Source organism: Kogia breviceps, chromosome 7, assembly GCF_026419965.1.
Source record: "Kogia breviceps isolate mKogBre1 chromosome 7, mKogBre1 haplotype 1, whole genome shotgun sequence".
Lineage (NCBI taxonomy): Eukaryota > Metazoa > Chordata > Mammalia > Artiodactyla > Physeteridae > Kogia > Kogia breviceps.
Window position 1 is genome coordinate 84,926,113 of NC_081316.1, and position 13,162 is coordinate 84,939,274.

The window sequence follows — 13,162 nt, forward strand, 5'->3', positions numbered from 1 at the left end:
GTAGGCCTCAGGGTTGAGGCTGTGGGTGAGGCTTAGGTTTCAGTGTCAGAGTTGGAGCTAGGGTTATGGTAAGGCTCCCCGTGAGGGGTACGGTAGAGATTGTGTTACAGATACGTTTTAGGTGGCATGTGCTTTGCAGGGCGTGGCTTATCGTTAGGGTAGGCCTCAGGGTACAGCCTGCGTGTGAGGCTTAGTGTTCAGGGTAAGGGTTGGACTTAGGGTTAGGATTAGGCTCTCAGTGAGTCCCAGGGTCGCGATTGGGGTACGGATATGTGTTAGGGGGCGTTTTCGTTTCACGGCGCGGCTTATCGTTAGGGTAGGCCTCAGGGTTCAGGCTGTGGTTGAGGCTTAAGGTTCAGGGTCAGGGTTTTAGCTAGGGTTAGGCTTAGGCTCCCCGTGAGGTTTAGGATCAATATTGGGGTAGGGATACGTGTTAGGGGATGTGTGCGTTGCAAGAGGCGGCTTATCGTTAGGGAAGGCCTCAGGGTTCAGGCTGCGGGTGACGCATAGGGTTCAGGGTCAGGGTTGGAGCTAGGGTTAGGCTTGGGCTCCCGGTGAGGCCTGGGGTCGAGATTGTGGTCCGGCTACGTGTTAGGGGGCGTGTGCGTGGCAGGGCGCGTGTTATCGTTAGGGTAGGCCTCAGGGTAAAGGCTGCGGGTGAGGCTTAATGTTCAGGTACAGGGTTGGAGCTACGGTTAGGGTTAGGCTCCCGGTGAGGCCTAGGGTCGACATTGGGGTACGGATACATGTTAGGGGGCGTGTGCGTACCATGGTGTGGCTTATAGTTACGGTAGGCCTCAGGGTTCAGGCTGCGGGTGAGGCTTAGGGTTCAGGGTCAGGGTTGGAGCAAGGGTTAGGTTTAGTCTCCCGGTTAGACCTAGGGTCGAGATTTTGGTTCGGATACGTGTTAGGGGCCGTGTGCGTTGCAGGCCACGGCTTATCGTTAGGGTAGGCCTCAGGGTTCTGGCTGTGTGTAAGGTTTAGGGTTCACTGTCAGGGTTGTAGCTAGGGTTAGGGTTAGGCTCCCGGTGAGGCACAGCATCGAGTTTGTGATACGGATATGTCTTAGTGGGCGTTTTCGTTGCAGGGCGCCGCTTATCGTTAGGGTAGGCCTCAGGGTTCAGGGTGCGGGTGAGGCTTAGGGTTCAGGTTCAGGATTGGAGCTAGGGTTAGGTACAGTCTCCCGGCGAGGCCTATGGTGGAGATTGGGGAACGGATGCGTGTTAGGGGATGTGTGCGTTGCAGGGAACGGCTTATAATTAGGGTAGGCCTCAGGGTTAAGGCTGCGGGAGAGGCCTAGGGTTCAGGGTCTGGATGGAGCTAGGGTTAGGGATAGGCTCCCGGTGAGGCCTAGGGTCGTGATTGGGGTACGGATACGTGATCTGGGGCATGTGCGTTGCAGGGCGCGGCTTATCGTTAGGGTTGGCCTCCTCAGGGTTGAGGCTACGGGTGAGGCTTAGGGTTCAGGGTCAGGGTTTCAGCTAGGGTTGGGTTAGGCTCCCAGTGAGGTTTAGGGTCGAGATTGGGGTACGGATACGTTTTAGGCAGCGTGTGCGTTTCAGGACGTGGATTATCGTTAGGCTAGGCCTCAGGGTTAAGGCTGCGGGTGAGGCTTAGGGTTCAGGGCCAGGGTTGGAGCTAGGGTTAGGGTTAGGATCCCTGTGGTGCCTAGGATCGCTATTGGGGTACGGATACGTGTTAGGGGGCGTGTGCGTTGCAGGGTGTGGCTTACTTTTAGGGTAGTCCTCAGGGTTCAGGCTGTGGGTGTTTCTTAGGCTTCAGGGTCAGGGTTGGAGCTAGGGTGAGGTTAGGTCTCCCGGTGAGGTCTAGGGTGGAGATTGGGGTAGGCATACGTGTTCGGGGGCGTGTGCGTTGCGGGGCATGTGCGTTGCAGGGCGTGGCTTATCGTTAGGCTAGGCCTCAGGGTTCAGCCTGCGGGTGAGGCTTAGTGTTCATGGTACGGGTTGGTTTTAGGTTTAGGATTAGGGTCCCAGTTAGTCCCAGGGTCCCGATTGGGGTACGGATATGTGTTAGGGGGCGTTTTCATTGCAGGGCGTGGCTTATCGTTATGGTAGGCCTCAGGGTTCAGGCTGCATGTGAGGCTTAGGGTTCAGAGTCAGGGTTGGAGTTAGGATTAGGTTTAGGCTCTCGCTGAGGCCTACGGTCGAGATTGGGGTACGGAAACGTGTTAGGGGGCGTGTGCGTTCCAGGGAGCGGCTTATCGTTAGGGTAGGCCTCTGGGTTCATCCTGCAGGTGAGTCTTAGTGTTCAGCCTCTGGTTTGGAGCAAGGGTTAGGTTTAGTCGCCCGGTGAGGCCTAAGGTGGAGATTGGGGTACGGATACATGTTAGGGGCCGTGTGCATTGCAGGTCGCGACTTATCATTACGGTAGGCCTCAGGGTTCAGGCTGCGGGTGAGACTTAGGGTTCATGGTCAGGGTTGGAGGTAGAGTTAGGTTTAGTCTCCCGGTGAGGGCCTAGGGTCGAGATTGGGGTACGGTTACGTGTTTGTGGGCGTGTGTAATGCAGGGCGCGTCTTATCGTTAGGGTAGGCCTCAGAGTTCAGTCTTCGGGTTTGCCTTAGGTTTCAGGGTCATTGTTGGAGGTAGGTTAAGGTTAGGCTCCCGATGAGGCCTAGGTTCATGATTGGCGTATGGATACGTGTTTGGTGTCCTGTGCGTTGCACGTCGCGGCTTATCGTTAGGGTAGGCCTCAGGTTTCAGGCTGCGGGTGAGGCTTAGGGTTCACGGTCAGGGATGGAGCTAAGGTTAGAGTTACGCTCCCGGTGAGGCCTAGGGTCGAGATTGTGGTACGGACATGTGTTAGGGGGCGTGTGCGTTGCAGTGAGCGGCTTATCGTTAGGGTAGGCCTCAGCGTTCAGGCTGTGGGTGAGGCTTAGGGATCATGGTCAGGGTTGGAGCTAGGGTTAGGATTAGTATCCCGGTGAGGCCTATGGAGGAGATTGGTGTACGGATACGTGTTAGGGGGCGTGTGCGTTGCAGGGTGCGGGTTATCGTTAGTGTAGGCCTCAGGGTTCAGGCTGTGGGTGAGGCTTAGTTTTCATGGTAAGGGTTGGACTTAGGGTTAGGGTTAGGATCCCGGTGAGGCTTAGGGTCACATTTGGGGTACGGACATGTGTTAGGGGGCGTTTTTGTTGCAGCGCGCGGCTTATACTTAGGGTAGGCCTCGGGGTTCAGGCTCTGGGTGAGGTTTGGGTTTCAGGGTCAGGGTTGGAGCTAGGGATAGGGTTATGCTCTCGCTGAGGCCTAGGGTCAAGATTGGGGTATGGATACGTGTTAGGGGGCGTGTGCGTGGCAGGGCGCAGCTTATCGTTACGGTAGGCCTCACGGTTCAGGCTGCGGGTGAGGCTTAGGTTTCAGGGTCAGGGCTGGAGCCAGGGTTAGGTTTAATCTCCCGGTTAGGCCTATGTTGCAGATTGGGGTACGGATACATGTTAGGGGGCGTGTGCGTTGCTGGGCGTGGCTTATCGTTAGGGTAGGCCTCAGGGTTCAGGCTGCGGGTGAGGCTTAGGGTTCGGGGTCAGGGTTGGAGGTAGAGTTAGGTTTAGTCTCCCGGTGAGGGCCTAGGGTCGAGATTGGGGTACGGTTACGTGTTTGGGGGCGTGTGCGTTGCAGGGCGCGTCTTATCGTTAGGGTAGACCTCAGGGTTCTGGCTGCGGGTGATGCTTAGGGTTCAGTGGCAGGGTTGGAGCTAGGGTTAGGGTTAGGCTCCCGGTGAGGCCTAGGGTCGAGATTGGGTTACGGATACATGTTTGGGGGCGTGTGCGTTGCAGGGCGCGGCTGATCGTTAGGGTAGGCCTCAGGGTTCAGTCTGCGGGTGTGGATTAGGGCTCAGGGTCAGAGTTGGAGCTAGGGTTAGGGTTTGGCTCCTGGTGAGGCCTAGGGTCGAGATTGTGGTACGGACACGTGTTCGGGGGCGTGTGCATTGCAGGGCGCAGCTTATCATTAGGGTAGGCCTCAGTGTTAAGGCTGCGGGAGAGGCTTAGTGTTCAGGGTCGGGATGGAGCTAGGGTTAGGGTTAGGCTTCCGGTGAGGCCTAGGGTCGCGATTGGGGTACGGATATGTGTTAGGGTGCGTTTTCGTTGCAGGGCGCGGCTTATCATTAGGGTAGTCCTCAGGGTTCAGGCTGCGGGTGAGGCTTAGGGTTCAGGGTCTGGATGGAGCTAGGGTTAGGGATAGGCTCCCGGTGAGGCCTAGGGTCGTGATTGGGGTACGGATACATGTTCGGGGGCATGTGCGTTGCAGGGCGTGGCTTATCGTTAGGGTTGGCCTTCTCAGGGTTGAGGCTACGGGTGAGGCTTAGGGTTCAGGGTCAGGGTTTCAGCTAGGGTTGGGTTAGGCTCCCAGTGAGGTTTAGGGTCGAGATTGGTGTACGGATTCGTGTTCGGGGGCGTGTGCGTTGCAGGACGTGGATTATCGTTAGGGTAGGCCTCAGGGTTTAAAGTGCGGATTAGGCTTAGGGTTTAGGGCCAGGTTTGGAGCTAGGATTCGGGTTCGGCTCCCGGTGAGCCCTAGGGTCCCTATTGGGGTACGGATACATGTTCGGGGGCGTCTGCATTGCAGGGCACGGCTGATCATTAGGATAAGCCTCAGGGTTCAGGCTGCGGGTGAACCTTAGGGTTCAGTGTAACGGTTGGACTTAGGGTTAGCGTTAGTCTTCCGGTGACGCCTAGGTTTGATATTGGGGTATGGATACGTGTTAGGGGGCGTGTGCGTTGCCCAGCGCGGCTTATCGTTAGGGTAGGCCTCAGGGTTCAGGCTGCAGGTGAGGTTAAGTGTTCAGGGTCAGGGATGGAGCTAGGGTTATGGTTAGGCTCCCGATGAGGCCTAGGGTCGAGATTGGGGTACGGATACGTGTTAAGGGGCATGTGCGTGGCAGGGCGTGGCTAATCGTTAGGGTTGGCCTCCTCAGGGTTGAGGCTGCGGGAGAGGCTTAGGGTTCAGTGTCAGGGTTTTAGCTAGGGTTAGAGTTAGGCTCCCGGTGAGTCCTAGGGTCGAGATTGGGGTCCGGATACGTGTTCGGGGGCATGTGCGTTGCAGGGCGTGGCTTATCGTTAGGGTAGGCCTCAGGGTTCAGCCTGCGGGTGAGGCTTAGTGTTCAGGGTAAGGGTTGCACTTAGGGTTAGGATTAGGCTCTCAGTGAGTCCCAGGGTGGCTATTGGGGTACGGATATGTGTTAGGGGGCGATTTCGTTGCACGGCGCGGCTGATCGTTAGGGTAGGCCTCAGGGTTGAGGCTGTGGGTGAGGCTTAGGGTTCAGGGCCAGGGTTGGAGCTAGGGTTAGGGTTCGGATCCCGGTGGTGCCTAGGATCGCTATTGGGGTACGGATACGTGTTAGGGGGCGTGTGCGTTGCAGGGTGTGGCTTATTTTTAGGGTAGTCCTCAGGGTTCAGGCTGTGGGTGTGGCTTAGTCTTCAGGGTCAGGGTTGTAGCTAGGGTTAGGTTAGGTCTCCCGGTGAGGTCTAGGGTGGAGATTGGGGTAGGGATACGTGTTCGGGGGCGTGTGCGTTGCGGGGCGTGTGCGTTGCAGGGCGTGGCTTATCGTTAGGCTAGGCCTCAGGGTTCAGCCTGCGGGTGAGGCTTAGTGTTCATGGTAAGGGTTGGTTTTAGGATTAGGATTAGGGTCCCAGTTAGTCCCAGGGTCCCGATTGGGGTACGGATATGTGTTAGGGGGCGTTTCCATTGCAGGGCGCGGCTTATCGTTATGGTAGGCCTCAGGGTTCAGGCTGCATGTGAGGCTTAGGGTTCAGAGTCAGGGTTGGAGCTAGGGTTAGGTTTAGGCTCTCGCTGAGGCCTACGGTCGAGATTGGGGTACGGATACGTGTTAGCGGGCGTGTGCGTTCCAGGGAGCGGCTTATCGTTAGGGTAGGCCTCAGGGTTCATCCTGCAGGTGAGTCTTAGTGTTCAGCCTCTGGTTTGGAGCAAGGGTTAGGTTTAGTCGCCCGGTGAGGCCTAAGGTGGAGATTGGGGTACGGATACATGTTAGGGGGCGTGTGCATTGCAGGCCGCGACTTATCATTACGGTAGGCCTCAGGGTTCAGGCTGCGGGTGAGACTTAAGGTTCATGGTCAGGGTTGGAGGTAGAGTTAGGTTTAGTCTCCCGGTGAGGGCCTATGGTCGAGCTTGGGGTACGGTTATGTGTTTGGGGGCGTGTGTGTTGCAGGGCGCGTCTTATCGTTAGGGTAGGCCTCAGAGTTCAGTCTTCGGGTGAGCCTTAGGTTTCAGGGTCATTGTTGGAGGTAGGTTAAGGTTAGGCTCCCGATGAGGCCTAGGTTCGTGATTGGCGTACGGATACGTGTTTGGTGTCCTGTGCGTTGCACGTCGCGGCTTATCGTTAGGGTAGGCCTCAGGTTTCAGGCTGCGGGTGAGGCTTAGGGTTCAGGGTCAGGGATGGAGCTAAGGTTAGGGTTACGCTCCCGGTTCGGCCTAGGGTCGAGATTGTGGTACGGACATGTGTTAGGGGGCGTTTTTGTTGCAGGGCGCGGCTTATACTTAGGGTAGGCCTCGGGGTTCAGGCTCTGGGTGAGTTTTAGGTTTCAGGGTCAGGGTTGGAGCTAGGGATAGGGTTATGCTCTCGCTGAGGCCTAGGGTCAAGATTGGGGTATGGATACGTGTTAGGGGGCGTGTGCGTGGCAGGGCGCAGCTTATCGTTACGGTAGGCCTCACGGTTCAGGCTGCGGGTGAGGCTTAGGTTTCAGGGTCAGGGCTGGAGCCAGGGTTAGGTTTAGTCTCCCGGTTAGGCCTATGTTGCAGATTGGGGTACGGATACATGTTAGGGGGCGTGTGCGTTGCAGGGCGTGGCTTATCGTTAGGGTAGGCCTCAGGGTTCAGGCTGCGGGTGAGGCTTAGGGTTCGGGGTCAGGGTTGGAGGTAGAGTTAGGTTTAGTCTCCCAGTGAGGGCCTAGGGTCGAGATTGGGGTACGGTTACGGGTTTGGGGGCGTGTGCGTTGCAGGGCGCGGCTGATCGTTAGGGTAGGCCTCAGGGTTCAGTCTGCGGGTGTGGCTTAGGGCTCAGGGTCAGAGTTGGAGCTAGGGTTAGGGTTTGGCTCCCGGTGAGGCCTAGGGTCGAGATTGTGGTACGGATACGTGTTCGCGGGCGTGTGCGTTGCAGGGCGCAGCTTATCGTTCGGGTAGGCCTCAGGGCTCAGGCTGAGGGTGAGGCTTAGGGTTCAGGGTCAGGGATGGAGCTAGGGTTAGGGTTAAGCTCCCGGTGAGGCCTAGGGTCGAGATTGTGGTACGGATATGTGTTAGGGGGCGTTTTCCTTGCAGGGCGTGGCTTATCGTTAGGGTAGGCCTCAGGTTTCAAGCTGCAGGTGAGGCTTAGGGTTCATGGTCACAGATGGAGCTAGGGTTAGGTTTAGTCTCCCGGTTAGGCCTAGGGTCGAGATTCGGTTTCGGATTCGTGTTATGTGGCGTGTGCGTTGCAGGGCGTGGCTTATTATTAGGGTTGGCCTCCTTAGGGTTGAGGCTGCGTGTGAGGCTTAGGGTTCAGGGTCAGGATTTTAGCTAGGGTTAGGGTTAGGCTCCCAGTGAGGTTTAGGGTCGAGATTGGTGTACGGATTCGTGTTCGGGGGCGTGTGCGTTGCAGGACGTGGATTATCGTTAGGGTAGGCCTCAGGGTTTAAAGTGCGGATTAGGCTTAGGGTTTAGGGCCAGGGTTGGAGATAGGATTCGGGTTCGGCTCCCGGTGAGGCCTAGGGTCCCTATTGGGGTACGGATACATGTTCGGGGGCGTCTGCATTGCAGGGCACGGCTGATCATTAGGATAAGCCTCAGGGTTCAGGCTGCGGGTGAACCTTAGGGTTCAGTGTAACGGTTGGACTTAGGGTTAGGGTTAGGCTTCCGGTGAGGCCTAGGTTCGATATTGGGGTACGGATACGTGTTAGGGGGCGTGTGCGTTGCCCAGCGCGGCTTATCGTTAGGGTAGGCCTCAGGGTTCAGGCTGCAGGTGAGGTTTAGTGTTCAGGGTCAGGGATGGAGCTAGGGTTATGGTTAGGCTCCCGATGAGGCCTAGGGTCGAGATTGGGGTACGGATACGTGTTAAGGGGCATGTGCGTGGCAGGGCGTGGCTAATCGTTAGGGTTGGCCTCCTCAGGGTTGAGGCTGCGGGAGAGGCTTAGGGTTCAGTGTCAGGGTTTTAGCTAGGGTTAGAGTTAGGCTCCCGGTGAGTCCTAGGGTCGAGATTGGGGTCCGGATACGTGTTCGGGGGCATGTGCGTTGCAGGGCGTGGCTTATCGTTAGGGTAGGCCTCAGGGTTCAGCCTGCGGGTGAGGCATAGTGTTCAGGGTAAGGGTTGGACTTAGGGTTAGGATTAGGCTCTCAGTGAGTCCCAGGGTGGCGATTGGGGTACGGACATGTGTTAGGGGCCGATTTCGTTGCACGGCGCGGCTGATCGTTAGGGTAGGCCTCAGGGTTGAGGCTGTAGGTGAGGCTTAGATTTCAGTGTCAGAGTTGGAGCTAGGGTTATGGTAAGGCTACCCGTGAGACATACGGTAGAGATTGTGTTACGGATACGTTTTAGGGGGCATGTGCGTTGCAGGGCGTGGCTTATCGTTAGGGTAGGCCTCAGGGTTCAGGCTGCGTGTGAGGCTTAGGATTCGGGGTCAGGGTTGGAGGTAGAGTTAGGTTTAGTCTCCCGGTGAGGGCCTAGGGTCGAGATTGGGGTACGGTTACGTGTTTGGGGGCGTGTGCGTTGCAGGGTGCGTCTTATCGTTAGGGTAGATCTCAGGGTTCTGGCTGCGGGTTATGCTTAGGGTTCAGGGGCAGGGTTGGAGCTAGGGTTAGGGTTAGGCTCCCGGTGAGGCCTAGGGTCGAGATTGGGTTACGGATACATGTTTGGGGGCGTGTGCGTTGCAAGGCGCGGCTGATCGTTAGGGTAGGCCTCAGGGTTCAGTCTGCAGGTGTGGCTTAGGGCTCAGGGTCAGAGTTGGAGCTAGGGTTAGGGTTTGGCTCCTGGTGAGGCCTAGGGTCGAGATTGTGGTACGGATACGTGTTCGGGGGCGTGTGCGTTGCAGGGCGCAGCTTATCATTAGGGTAGGCCTCAGGGTTAAGGCTGCGGGAGAGGCTTAGTGTTCAGGGTCGGGATGGAGCTAGGGTTAGGGTTAGGCTTCCGGTGAGGCCTAGGGTCGCGATTGGGGTACGGATATGTGTTAGGGTGCGTTTTCGTTGCAGGGCTTGGCTTATCATTAGGGTAGTCCTCAGGGTTCAGGCTGCGGGTGAGGCTTAGGGTTCAGGGTCTGGATGGAGCTAGGGTTAGGGATAGGCTCCCGGTGAGGCCTAGGGTCGTGATTGGGGTACGGATACATGTTCGGGGGCATGTGCGTTGCAGGGCGTGGCTTATCGTTAGGGTTGGCCTCCTCAGGGTTGAGGCTACGGGTGAGGCTTAGGGTTCAAGGTCAGGGTTTCAGCTAGGGTTGGGTTAGGCTCCCAGTGAGGTTTAGGGTCGAGATTGGTGTACGGATTCGTGTTCGGGGGCGTGTGCGTTGCAGGACGTGGATTATCATTAGGGTAGGCCTCAGGGTTTAAAGTGCGGATTAGGCTTAGGGTTTAGGGCCAGGTTTGGAGCTAGGATTCGGGTTCGGCTCCCGGTGAGCCCTAGGGTCCCTATTGGGGTACGGATACATGTTCGGGAGCGTCTGCATTGCAGGGCACGGCTGATCATTAGGATAAGCCTCAGGGTTCAGGTTGCGGGTGAACCTTAGGGTTCAGTGTAACGGTTGGACTTAGGGTTAGGGTTAGGCTTCCGGTGAGGCCTAGGTTCGATATTGGGGTATGGATACGTGTTAGGGGGCGTGTGCGTTGCCCAGCGCGGCTTATCGTTAGGGTAGGCCTCAGGGTTCAGGCTGCAGGTGAGGTTTAGGGTTCAGGGTCAGGGATGGAGCTAGGGTTATGGTTAGGCTCCCGGTGAGTCCTAGGGTCGAGATTGGGGTCCGGATACGTGTTCGGGGGCATGTGCGTTGCAGGGCGTGGCTTATCGTTAGGGTAGGCCTCAGGGTTCAGCCTGCGGGTGAGGCTTAGTGTTCAGGGTAAGGGTTGCACTTAGGGGTAGGATTAGGCTCTCAGTGAGTCCCAGGGTGGCTATTGGGGTACGGATATGTGTTAGGGGGCGATTTCGTTGCACGGCGTGGCTGATCGTTAGGGTAGGCCTCAGGGTTGAGGCTGTGGGTGAGGCTTAGGGTTCAGGGCCAGGGTTGGAGCTAGGGTTAGGGTTCGGATCCCGGTGGTGCCTAGGATCGCTATTGGGGTACGGATACGTGTTAGGGGGCGTGTGCGTTGCAGGGTGTGGCTTATTTTTAGGGTAGTCCTCAGGGTTCAGGCTGTGGGTGTGGCTTAGTCTTCAGGGTCAGGGTTGTAGCTAGGGTTAGGTTAGGTCTCCCGGTGAGGTGTAGGGTGGAGATTGGGGTAGGGATACATGTTCGGGGGCATGTGCGTTGCGGGGCGTGTGCGTTGCAGGGCGTGGCTTATCGTTAGGCTAGGCCTCAGGGTTCAGCCTGCGGGTGAGGCTTAGTGTTCATGGTAAGGGTTGGTTTTAGGTTTAGGATTAGGGTCCCAGTTAGTCCCAGGGTCCCGATTGGGGTACGGATATGTGTTAGGGCGCGTTTCCATTGCAGGGCGCGGCTTATCGTTATGGTAGGCCTCAGGGTTCAGGCTGCATGTGAGGCTTAGGGTTCAGAGTCAGGGTTGGAGCTAGGGTTAGGTTTAGGCTCTCGCTGAGGCCTACGGTCGAGATTGGGGTACGGATACGTGTTAGGGGGCGTGTGCGTTCCAGGGAGCGGCTTATCGTTAGGGTAGGCCTCAGGGTTCATCCTGCAGGTGAGTCTTAGTGTTCAGCCTCTGGTTTGGAGCAAGGGTTAGGTTTAGTCGCCCGGTGAGGCCTAAGGTGGAGATTGGGGTACGGATACATGTTAGGGGGCGTGTGCATTGCAGGTCGCGACTTATCATTACGGTAGGCCTCAGGGTTCAGGCTGCGGGTGAGACTTAAGGTTCATGGTCAGGGTTGGAGGTAGAGTTAGGTTTAGTCTCCCGGTGAGGGCCTAGGGTCGAGATTGGGGTACGGTTACGTGTTTGGGGGCGTGTGTGTTGCAGGGCGCGTCTTATCGTTAGGGTAGGCCTCAGAGTTCAGTCTTCGGGTGAGCCTTAGGTTTCAGGGTCATTGTTGGAGGTAGGTTAAGGTTAGGCTCCCGATGAGGCCTAGGTTCGTGATTGGCGTACGGATACGTGTTTGGTGTCCTGTGCGTTGCACGTCGCGGCTTATCGTTAGGGTAGGCCTCAGGTTTCAGGCTGCGGGTGAGGCTTAGGGTTCAGGGTCAGGGATGGAGCTAAGGTTAGGGTTACGCTCCCGGTGAGGCCTAGGGTCGAGATTGTGGTACGGACATGTGTTAGGGGGCGTTTTTGTTGCAGGGCGCGGCTTATACTTAGGGTAGGCCTCGGGGTTCAGGCTCTGGGTGAGGTTTAGGTTTCAGGGTCAGGGTTGGAGCTAAGGATAGGGTTATGCTCTCGCTGAGGCCTAGGGTCAAGATTGGGGTATGGATACGTGTTAGGGGGCGTGTGCGTGGCAGGGCGCAGCTTATCGTTACGGTAGGCCTCACGGTTCAGGCTGCGGGTGAGGCTTAGGTTTCAGGGTCAGGGCTGGAGCCAGGGTTAGGTTTAATCTCCCGGTTAGGCCTATGTTGCAGATTGGGGTACGGATACATGTTAGGGGGCGTGTGCGTTGCAGGGCGTGGCTTATCGTTAGGGTAGGCCTCAGGGTTCAGGCTGCGGGTGAGGCTTAGGGTTCGGGGTCAGGGTTGGAGGTAGAGTTAGGTTTAGTCTCCCGGTGAGGGCCTAGGGTCGAGATTGGGGTACGGTTACGTGTTTGGGGGCGTGTGCGTTGCAGGGCGCGTCTTATCGTTAGGGTAGACCTCAGGGTTCTGGCTGCGGGGAATGCTTAGGGTTCAGTGGCAGGGTTGGAGCTAGGGTTAGGGTTAGGCTCCCGGTGAGGCCTAGGGTCGAGATTGGGTTACGGATACGTGTTTGGGGGCGTGTGCGTTGCAGGGCGCGGCTGATCGTTAGGGTAGGCCTCAGGGTTCAGTCTGCGGGTGTGGCTTAGGGCTCAGGGTCAGAGTTGGAGCTAGGGTTAGGGTTTGGCTCCCGGTGAGGCCTAGGGTCGAGATTGTGGTACGGATACGTGTTCGCGGGCGTGTGCGTTGCAGGGCGCAGCTTATCGTTCGGGTAGGCCTCAGGGCTCAGGCTGAGGGTGAGGCTTAGGGTTCAGGGTCAGGGATGGAGCTAGGGTTAGGGTTAAGTTCCCGGTGATGCCTAGGGTCGAGATTGTGGTACGGATATGTGTTAGGGGGCGTTTTCCTTGCAGGGCGTGGCTTATCGTTAGGGTAGGCCTCAGGTTTCAAGCTGCAGGTGAGGCTTAGGGTTCATGGTCACAGATGGAGCTAGGGTTAGGTTTAGTCTCCCGGTTAGGCCTAGGGTCGAGATTCGGTTTCGGATTCGTGTTATGCGGCGTGTGCGTTGCAGGGCGTGGCTTATTATTAGGGTTGGCCTCCTTAGGGTTGAGGCTGCGTGTGAGGCCTAGGGTTCAGGGTCAGGATTTTAGCTAGGGTTAGGGTTAGGCTCCCAGTGAGGTTTAGGGTCGAGATTGGTGTACGGATTCGTGTTCGGGGGCGTGTGCGTTGCAGGACGTGGATTATCGTTAGGGTAGGCCTCAGGGTTTAAAGTGCGGATTAGGCTTAGGGTTTAGGGCCAGGGTTGGAGCTAGGATTCGGGTTCGGCTCCCGGTGAGGCCTAGGGTCCCTATTGGGGTACGGATACATGTTCGGGGGCGTCTGCATTGCAGGGCACGGCTGATCATTAGGATAAGCCTCAGGGTTCAGGCTGCGGGTGAACCTTAGGGTTCAGTGTAACGGTTGGACTTAGGGTTAGGGTTAGGCTTCCGGTGAGGCCTAGGTTCGATATTGGGGTACGGATACGTGTTAGGGGGCGTGTGCGTTGCCCAGCGCGGCTTATCGTTAGGGTAGGCCTCAGGGTTCAGGCTGCAGGTGAGGTTTAGTGTTCAGGGTCAGGGATGGAGCTAGGGTTATGGTTAGGCTCCCGATGAGGCCTAGGGTCGAGATTGGGGTACGGATACGTGTTAAGGGGCATGTGCGTGGCAGGG